General features: G+C 46.7%; 1 pseudogene; it reads right to left on the reverse strand.

The window, feature by feature from the left end:
• The window catches only part of LOC115601710, a 49,553-nt pseudogene extending 40,401 nt beyond the window's left edge, over positions 1-9,152 (reverse strand).
• Between the last annotated feature and the right edge of the window lie 624 nt (positions 9,153-9,776).

Below are 9,776 nucleotides of genomic sequence, written 5' to 3' on the forward strand. Positions count from 1 at the left end.
CCAGGAAAGTGGGTGTTCCAGATGAGAAAGTCAAGCAAGCACCAATGATGGTATAGTGCCGCACTCATCTTGGCATGCCTTTTGCAGCCCCAGGGTCCGTGAACCTGTAGGCTTTGTGCCTCTCTGAACCCTAACCCTAACCCTAACCCTAATCCTTAGGACACATTAATCCAGAGGCTGTGGTCTTCAGGAAATTTACTTTTCCACATGAGAAAGTCGAGCAAAGACCAATGTTGGTAGAGTGCCGCACTCATCTTGGCATGCCTTTTGCAGCCCCAATCTCTCTCAACCTGTAGGATTTTGGACTCTCCGAACTTTAACCCTAACCATATCCCTAACCTTTAGGACTCCCTACTGGAGAGGCTGTGGTCTCCAGGAAAGTGGGTGTTCCGGATGAGAAAGTCAAGCAAGCACCAATGATGGTAGAGTGCAGCACTCATCTTGGCATGCCTTTTGCAGCCCCAGTGTCCGTGAACCTGTAGGATTTGTGTCTCTCCAAACCCTAACCCTAACCATATCCCTAACCTTTATGCCTCCATAATGGAGAGGCTGTTGTCTCCAGGAAAGTGTGTGTTCCGGATGAGAATGTCCATATCCCTAACCATATCCCTAACCTGGATCTGTAAGATTTGTGACTCTCCGAACTTTAACCCTAACCATATCCCTAACCTTTAGGACTCCATAATGGAGAGGCTGTGGTCTCCAGTAAACTGGGTGTTCCAGATGAGAAAGTCGAGCAAGCACCAATGATGATACAGTGCCGCACTCATCTTGACATCCCTTTTGCCGCCCCAGTGTCCGTGAATGTGTAGGCTTTGTGCCTCTCTGAACCCTAACCCTAACCCTAACCCTAATCTTGATGACACATTAATCCAGAGGCTGTGGTCTTCAGGAAATTTACTTTTCCAGCTGAGAAAGTTGAGCAAGGACCAATGTTGGTAGAGTGCTGCACTCATTCTGGCATGCCTTTTGCAGCCCCAATCTCTCTGAACCTGTAGGATTTGTGACTCTCCGAACTTCACACCTAAACAAATCCCTAACCTTTATGACTCCATAATGGAGAGGCTGTTGTCTCCAGGAAAGTGGGTGTTCCGGATGAGAAAGTGGAGCAAGGACCAATGATGGTATAGTGCCGCACTCATCTTGGCATGCCTTTTGCAGCCCCAGTGTCCGTGAACCTATAGGCTTTGTGCCTCTCTGAACCCTAACCTTAACCCTAACCCTAATCTTTAGGAGACATTAATCCAGAGGCTGTGGTCTTCAGGAAGTTTACTTTTCCAGCTGAGAATGTCGAGCAAGGACCAATGTTGGTAGAGTGCCGCAGTCATCTTGGCATGCCTTTTGCAGCCCCAATCTCTCTGAACCTGTAGGATTTGTGACTCTCCGAACTTTAACCCTAACCGTATCTCTAATCTTTAGGACTCCATAAATGAGAGGCTGTGGTTTCCACGAAAGTGGGTGTTCCAGATGAGAAAGTCAAGCAAGGACCAATAATGGTGCAGTGCCGCACTCATCTTGGCATGCCTTTTGCAGACACTGTACCTCTGAAACTGTAGGCTTTGTGCCTCTCTGAACCCTATCCCTAACCCTTATCTTTAGGACACATTAATCCAGAGGCTGTGGTCTGTACTTAAATCTACTTTTCCACATGAGAAAGTCAAGCAAGAACCAATGATGGTATAGTGCCGCACTCATCTTGGCATGCCTTTTGCAGCCCCAATCTCTCTGAACCTGTAGGATTTGTGGCTCTCCGAACCCTAACCCTAACCATATCCCTAACCTTTCGGACTCCATAATGGTGAGGCTTTCATCCCCAGGAAAGTGGGTGTTCCAGATGAGAAAGTCAAGCAAGCACCAATGATGGTATAGTGCTGCACTCATCTTGGCATGCCTTTTGCAGCCCCAGTGTCCGTGAACCTGTAGGCCTTGTGCCTCTCTGAACCCTAACCCTAACCCTAACCCTAATCTTTAGGACACATTTATCCAGAGGCTGTGGTCTTCAGGAAATTTACTTTTCCAGCTGAAAAAGTTGAGCAAGGACCAATGTTGGTAGAGTGCTGCACTCATCTTTGCATGCCTTTTGCAGTCCCAATCTCTCTGGATCTGTAGGATTTGTGACTCTCCGAACTTTAACCCTAACCATATCCCTATCCTTTATGACTCCATAATGAAGAGGATGTTGTCTCCAGGAAAGTGGGTGTTCCAGATGAGAAAGTCAAGCAAGCACCAATGATGGTATAGTGCTGCACTCATCTTGGCATGCCTTTTGCAGCCCCAGTGTCCGTGAACGTGTAGGCTTTGTGCCTCTCTGAACACTAAAACTAACCGTAACCCTAATCTTTAGAACACATTAATCCAGAGGCTGTGGTCTTCAGGAAATTTACTTTTACAACTGAGAAAGTTGAGCAAGGACAATGTTGGTAGAGTGCCGCACTCATCTTGGCATGCCGTTTGCAGCCCCAATCCCTCAGAATATGTACGATTTGTGACTCTCCGAACCTTAATCCTAACCATATCCCTAACCTTTCGAACTCTATAATGGAGAGTCTGTGGTCTCTAGAAAGTGGGTGTTCCGGATGAGAAAGTCAAGCAAGCACCAATGATGGTACAGTGCCGCACGCATCTTGGCATGTCTTTTGCAGCCCCAATCTGTCTGAACCTGTAGGATTTCTGACTCTCCGAACCTTAACCCTAACCATATCCCTAACCTTTAGGACTCCCTACTGGAGTGGCTGTGGTCTCCAGGAAAGTGGGTGTTCCAGATGAGAAAGTCAAGCAAGCACCAATGATGGTATAGTGCCGCACTCATCTTGGCAGGCCTTTTGCAGCCCCAGGGTCCGTGAACCTGTAGGCTTTGTGCCTCTCTGAACCCTAACCCTAACCCTAACCCTAATCCTTAGGACACATTAATCCAGAGGCTGTGGTCTTCAGGAAATTTACTTTTCCACATGAGAAAGTCGAGCAAAGACCAATGTTGGTAGAGTGCCGCAGTCATCTTGGCATGCCTTTTGCAGCCCCAACCTCTCTCAACCTGTAGGATTTTTGACTCTCCGAACTTTAACCCTAACCATATCCCTAACCTTTAGGACTCCCTACTGGAGAGGCTGTGGTCTCCAGGAAAGTGGGTGTTCCGGATGAGAAAGTCAAGCAAGCACCAATGATGGTAGAGTGCAGCACTCATCTTGGCATGCCTTTTGCAGCCCCAGTGTCCGTGAACCTGTAGGATTTGTGTCTCTCCAAACCCTAACCCTAACCATATCCCTAACCTTTATGCCTCCATAATGGAGAGGCTGTTGTCTCCAGGAAAGTGTGTGTTCCGGATGAGAATGTCCATATCCCTAACCATATCCCTAACCTGGATCTGTAAGATTTGTGACTCTCCGAACTTTAACCCTAACCATATCCCTAACCTTTAGGACTCCATAATGGAGAGGCTGTGGTCTCCAGTAAACTGGGTGTTCCAGATGAGAAAGTCGAGCAAGCACCAATGATGATACAGTGCCGCACTCATCTTGGCATGCCTTTTGCAGCCCCAGTGTCCGTGAACCTGTAGGCTTTGTGCCTCTCTGAACCCTAACCCTAACCCTAACCCTAATCTTGATGACACATTAATCCAGAGGCTGTGGTCTTCAGGAAATTTACTTTTCCAGCTGAGAAAGTTGAGCAAGGACCAATGTTGGTAGAGTGCTGCACTCATCTTGGCATGCCTTTTGCAGCCCCAATCTCTCTGAACCTGTAGGATTTGTGACTCTCCGAAATTTACACCTAACCAAATCCCTAACCTTTATGACTCCATAATGGAGAGGCTGTTGTCTCCAGGAAAGTGGGTGTTCCGGATGAGAAAGTCAAGCAAGGACCAATGATGGTATAGTGCCGCACTCATCTTGGCATGCCTTTTGCAGCCCCAGTGTCCGTGAACCTATAGGCTTTGTGCCTCTCTGAACCCTAACCCTAACCCTAACCCTAATCTTTAGGACACATTAATCCAGAGGCTGTGGTCTTCAGGAAATTTACTTTTCCAGCTGAGAAAGTCGAGCAAGGACCAATGTTGGTAGAGTGCCGCACTCATCTTGGCATGCCTTTTGCAGCCCCAATCTCTCTGAACCTGTAGGATTTGTGACTCTCCGAACCTTAACCCTAACCATATCCCTAACCTTTAGGACTCCATAATGGAGAGGCTGTGGTCTCCAGGAAAGTGGGTGTTCCAGATGAGAAAGTCAAGCAAGCACCAATGATGGTATAGTGCCGCACTCATCTTGGCATGCCTTTTGCTCCCGAAGTGTCCGTGAACCTGTAGGCTTTGTGCCTCTCTGAACCCTAACCCTAACCCTAACCCTAATCTTTAGGACACATTAATCCAGAGGCTGTGGTCTTCAGGAAATTTACTTTTCCAGATGAGAAAGTCGAGCAAAGACCAATGTCGGTAGAGTGCCGCACTCATCTTGGCATGCCTTTTGCAGCCCCAATCTCTCTGAACCTGTAGGATTTGTGGCTCTCCGAACCCTAACCCTAACCATATCCCTAACCTTTCGGACTCCATAATGGTGAGATTTGTTAATCCAGGAAAGTGGGTGTTCCAGATGAGAAAGTCAAGCAAGCACCAATGATGGTATAGTGCCGCACTCATCTTGGCATGCCTTTTGCAGCCCCAGTGTCCGTGAACCTGTAGGCTTTGTGCCTCTCTGAACCCTAACCCTAACCCTAACCCTCATCTTTAGGACACATTAATCCAGAGGCTGTGGTCTTCAGGAAATTTACTTTTCCAGCTGAGAAAGTTGAGCAAGGACCAATGTTGGTAGAGTGCCGCACTCATCTTGGCATGCCTTTTGCAGCCCCAATCTCTCTGAACCTGTAGGATTTGTGACTCTCCGAACTTTAACCCTAACCATATCCCTAACCTTTATGACTCCATAATGGTGAGGCTTTGGTCTCCAGGAAAGTGGGTGTTCCAGATGAGAAAGTCAAGCAAGGACCAATGATGGTATAGTGCCGCACTCATCTTGGCATGCCTTTTGCAGCCCCAGTGTCCGTGAACCTGTAGGCTTTGTGCCTCTCTGAACCCTAACCCTAACCCTAACCCTAATCTTCAGGACACATTAATCCAGAAGCTGTGGTCTTCAGGAAATTTAGTTTTCCAGATGAGAAAGTCGAGCAAGGACCAATGTTGGTAGAGTGCTGCACTCATCTTGGCATGCCTTTTGCAGCCCCAATCTCTCGGAACCTGTAGGATTTGTGACTCTCCGAACCTTAACCCTAACCATGTCGCTAACCTTTAGGACTCCATAATTAAGAGGCTGTGGTCTCCAGGAAAGTGGGTTGTCGGAGACGGCTGGAGAAATTGCAACACGACCACCCAGGGAATGATCAGCAAACCTCATTTATTTCACCAACAGGCTGCGGTTATATAGACATGATAATAAGCCTCATACATAGTGAAAAGCTAGCTCCTCATTGGCTTACAGTCAAATGTCATTCCCGCCCATACCTCCTTGTTCCTGAAACTCTTGTGGTTATACAGACCCTGTTTTTTAACACTTCTCCGGCCTTCAGCCAACTCCCCCGTTAGTCAAGGACACAACGTCCTTGCTTCATGTTTTTCTCACCCAGTTGTTTCTAACTTTACCAGCTGCGTTTATCATGTCCTCTTTCTTCCATCCAGAGTTCGATAAAACTCTCCACGTCTCCCCCGTTTTCCTTTTGGGCGAGGAGGCTCGTCTGCCATATTTTCTGCGTGGCATTGGTAATCATACCTCGAATACAATTGATTATACAGGGCAGAAGGAGCAATAGTAACAATATCACACCCAAAAACCCTATTGCGTACATTATAAGACTCCTTAGCCATGGGCCAATTCCCAACCCCTTCAGCCAGTTTTCGATTCCTAAACCATCTTCCTTTTTTAATAGATGTAGCCCTTGTTGCAACTGCTTAATCTTGGTGTGGATAGAAACTGCATGGTCCGAGAGGTTCATACAACACATACCTTCAAATTCGTCGCACCCATGTCCCTGAGCTAATAGAAGAAAATCGATAGCGGCCCTGTTTTGTAGCACTGCATGGTTTACGCTCTGTACATCGCTAGTGAGCATGTCAAGTATTTGAGATGTCTTATTAAATTCATCTTTGGTCCAGCATCCTAAGTGTTCCGCGAGTTTCATGGCCTTACCGGCTGCCGCACCCGGTACAAGTATCGCTGTCATGATAAGCCGGAAATTACCCCAAAAGGTTGGGCTGCCAATGTTAGTGCATTGTAGTTCGTGTATGCTACGCTTGGTCCTTGTACTATTTGCACTATTACTATTCCATTTTTGTAATAATGACATGTTGGGGTGAAATAAGGTTAATTTTCCCAAATAACATGGTCCTCCCTGTGGCTGGGCAGGTATGCCATTCCAAGCTCTATCTCCACAAATAAGGAATATCCTATCGGGCAGTCTTTTTGGGGTAGTAACACTACTACCATTACAGTTTGAATACAATTGTTTGAAAACCGTGCTTGACTTCAGTGCTGAATCTAAAGTAGCCCAATCTTTTCTATGCACATTCCAATTTTGAGGGTTAATGGGGGTGAAGCTTATCCAATCCCCCTCAGTATTGTTTCCAAGGCTAGCATTGGCGCTCCCAAAGAGATCTAATTCTTCAGGAGGGGAGTGTAAGGTGGCATTAAGAGACAGTATTAGCTGACACTGCCTATAGCCATCCGGAAACATCTGTTCACTGGTACCAGAACTAGCTCTCGTGGTCTTCATAGTCGTTTTACAGAGGGTTCCATTGTTGACCCAACCACAAAATTCTCCAGGTTCCCATATTGGTAGGCCGACTAAACATGTACGAAAAGGGTTGGTGACTCCTCCCATACTAAGGCAAAGCGAGGTTTGATTGGTTTGATTCGCTAATGTCACCCAAATGTTCTCTCTAGGCTGGTTAAATTGTGTAATGCATACCACACTAGGCAGAGTAATAATAGCAAATATTATGTGATATCCCATTGTATCAATTCGCTTTCTTTCCTGATTTGTACTTATCCTTCCTTGTTCCCTTCAATCTGACTTGTTCTAGCTTTCTTACCCTTAGGTCCTTGAGACGTTGTAAGAGTAGATCTAACTCTTCTTCGGGGTCTCCACGTAATGGTCCTACAATCGGGTGTTGTGATATAGGTATTCTCTTTCTACACCTAACGGCTAATATACTAGACTGATTTTGAACAGTTATTCTATAAACCATCTGCTCTAGTTCCCAACGCAAATAAGCTAAAATCTTTTGTTCTACGGTTTTGAAAAGCTGTACTGCAAGTGGTGTCCTTAGCCCAGTTTTCGCTTGCAATTCACTCTCCCAGGTAGTGTTATAATGTTGGAAGGCACACCTATTGCACCAGAGGTTGGTGATCAGAGACTGCTCTATCCAGAAGGTCTGATTGCAGCCTCCACACCTCAATGCTGTCCAAGCGGCGCAATCCTGATTGTCACACTCAAGACACTTATTCCCCCTAGGCCCGCGGATATTAAGTCTTTGCCAAGCCTCAATATTTTCAATCCAGTCCCCGAGTGTCCAATGGCTTTTCTCAGTCTCACTGAGGTTTCTCAGATGGTCACTTAGTTGACGCCGCAGGGGCTGTAGCGTAAGGAGTGCTTTATCTTCAATCCTCTTCCTGTCTGCCTCTGTTAAGTTCCGGGGTATCAGGAACATCAAGGGCAGGCTTAGTCCATCGTGATGGTACCCATATGTTTCCTGTAGGGGTAGAAACACATAGATATCCCCTTCCCCAATATATCACCTTTGCCGGATCCTGCCACTGTCCTGTTTTTGGATCCTTGTACTTCACCCAGACCTCTCCTCTCTCCTTACTCTCAGCAAAGCTGTTATGTATTATCGCTGGGGGTTGACTTGTCTCCCCAAATACACACAAATAGTTTATTACAAACAACACCTTCAGCAATCTGGACTGCGGATCTCCCACACCTTCATGTTTTTCAAGATACCTTTTTAGCGTCCCATTGGCTCTCTCTATGATGGCCTGTCCTGTGGGGGAATGTGCAATCCCGGTAGTGTGTGTGATTCCCCAATTGGCAAAAAACTGCTCGATCCTCCTACTCACATAGGCAGGTCCATTGTCTGTTTTTATCCCTTTTGGTGTACCCATTACTGCAAAACAGCTGTATAGGTGCCTTTCTACATGGATTGCTCTTTCGCCCGTCTGAGCTGTCGCCCAGATATATTTACTATATGTATCAACAGTTACGTGGACATACTTTAAGCGTCCAAAACTAGGTACGTGTGTGACGTCCATCTGCCACAGTTCGTTGGACAACAGCCCGCGTGGGTTGACTCCCAATCCTAGACCGCACCCACCATTGTGGTGGCTGCAAGTTGGGCAAGCCCTGACTATACCTCTAGCTTCCGCTAGGGGTAGTCTAAATTCTCGGCTCAATCCCCTGGCGTTTTGGTGGAACATAGAATGAGTTTCCCTAGCCAATTGATGTTTTGACATGGGTGTATTTTGCTCCATCATTACTAATTCGTCTGCTCTGGCATTGCCTTCACCTAGACCAATATCCCATTTATGACTTCTAATATGAATAATAGCATAGGCATGTTCCCTAAGTTGTGCCGCTTTCCGCAGCTGCACAAGCAACTCAAAAAGCCTCTGATTTTGTGTTTCCTTGATTGATGCATCTTCGATTCTCCGTACCACTCCTGCTACATATAAGGAATCGGTAACAATATTCAGCGGCTCTTTAAAGTTTATCATCGTCCATACTACAGCAAGGAGTTCCAGAGTCTGCAAAGTATCCCTTTCGTCTGCCGATAAGATCTTATGTTTCCAGCTGTCCTTCTCCTGCCATGTGGCGGCAGCAGTTCTTGACCTTTTCCCGGCGTCTGTATATACGGTGAGGGCACCGGCGATGGGCGTATTTTCTCGTTTTGGTCGTGTCATCCATTGCCATTTCCCTAACCACTGCAGGGGGGCTGGGTTTAGCTTCCGCGTTTCTATAATACAGCTTGCTCCCAGCAGTGCTTCCTGTAACTCCGCGCTGTTGTTCAAGTACCACTGCAATGTGTCTTTTTTCATGGGCATTCTAATTGTCGTGGGCTCGGCACCCATCACTTGCAGGGTCCGCTCGCGGCCTCTTTTAACCAATTCTGCAAGCATTTCGATCTTTTGTGATAGGGTTTTGTTTTGTTGCAGCGTAGGCGAGATCCACTCCAATACCCATAGCTCCCCCGTTTTCCTTTTAAGCTGTGTCAGGGCAGCTAAGGGGTACTGTTCGCCACACCAAATCGTGAGATCGAAGGGTAGCTCTGGGTCGCGACGTCGAACTTGGCCCGTTGTGACTCGATCCATTATCTGTTGCAAGATGTCTCGTTGGTGTGGTGTAATGTGCACTGGTACAGTTGGATCGGTCCCTTTAAGCAATGGTCGCAAGTTGCTTAATAGTTCATTTGGTATTCCCACGATGGGTTTTAGCCACTGCAGGTCGCCGAGTAATTTTTGAGCGTCATTTAATGTTTCGATCTGTGTTTGTAGCTGTAGTTTTTGCGGGGCAACTACTTGTTCAGACAGTGTCCAACCCAAGTATTTCCAGGGTGCTGTTAGTTGAATTTTTTCCGGGGCTATGACAAGGTGGAATTGTGCCAGTGTCCTTTGTATACTTTCCAATTGGTGTTGTGAAAATGGAACGGGCTGGGCAAAGAGAATATCGTCCATGTAATGGTAGATAATTGTTTGTGGCCATTTTCTCCGTAGGGGCTGTAGAGCAGAGTCTACATAGAGTTG

Source organism: Strigops habroptila, chromosome 2, assembly GCF_004027225.2.
Source record: "Strigops habroptila isolate Jane chromosome 2, bStrHab1.2.pri, whole genome shotgun sequence".
Lineage (NCBI taxonomy): Eukaryota > Metazoa > Chordata > Aves > Psittaciformes > Psittacidae > Strigops > Strigops habroptila.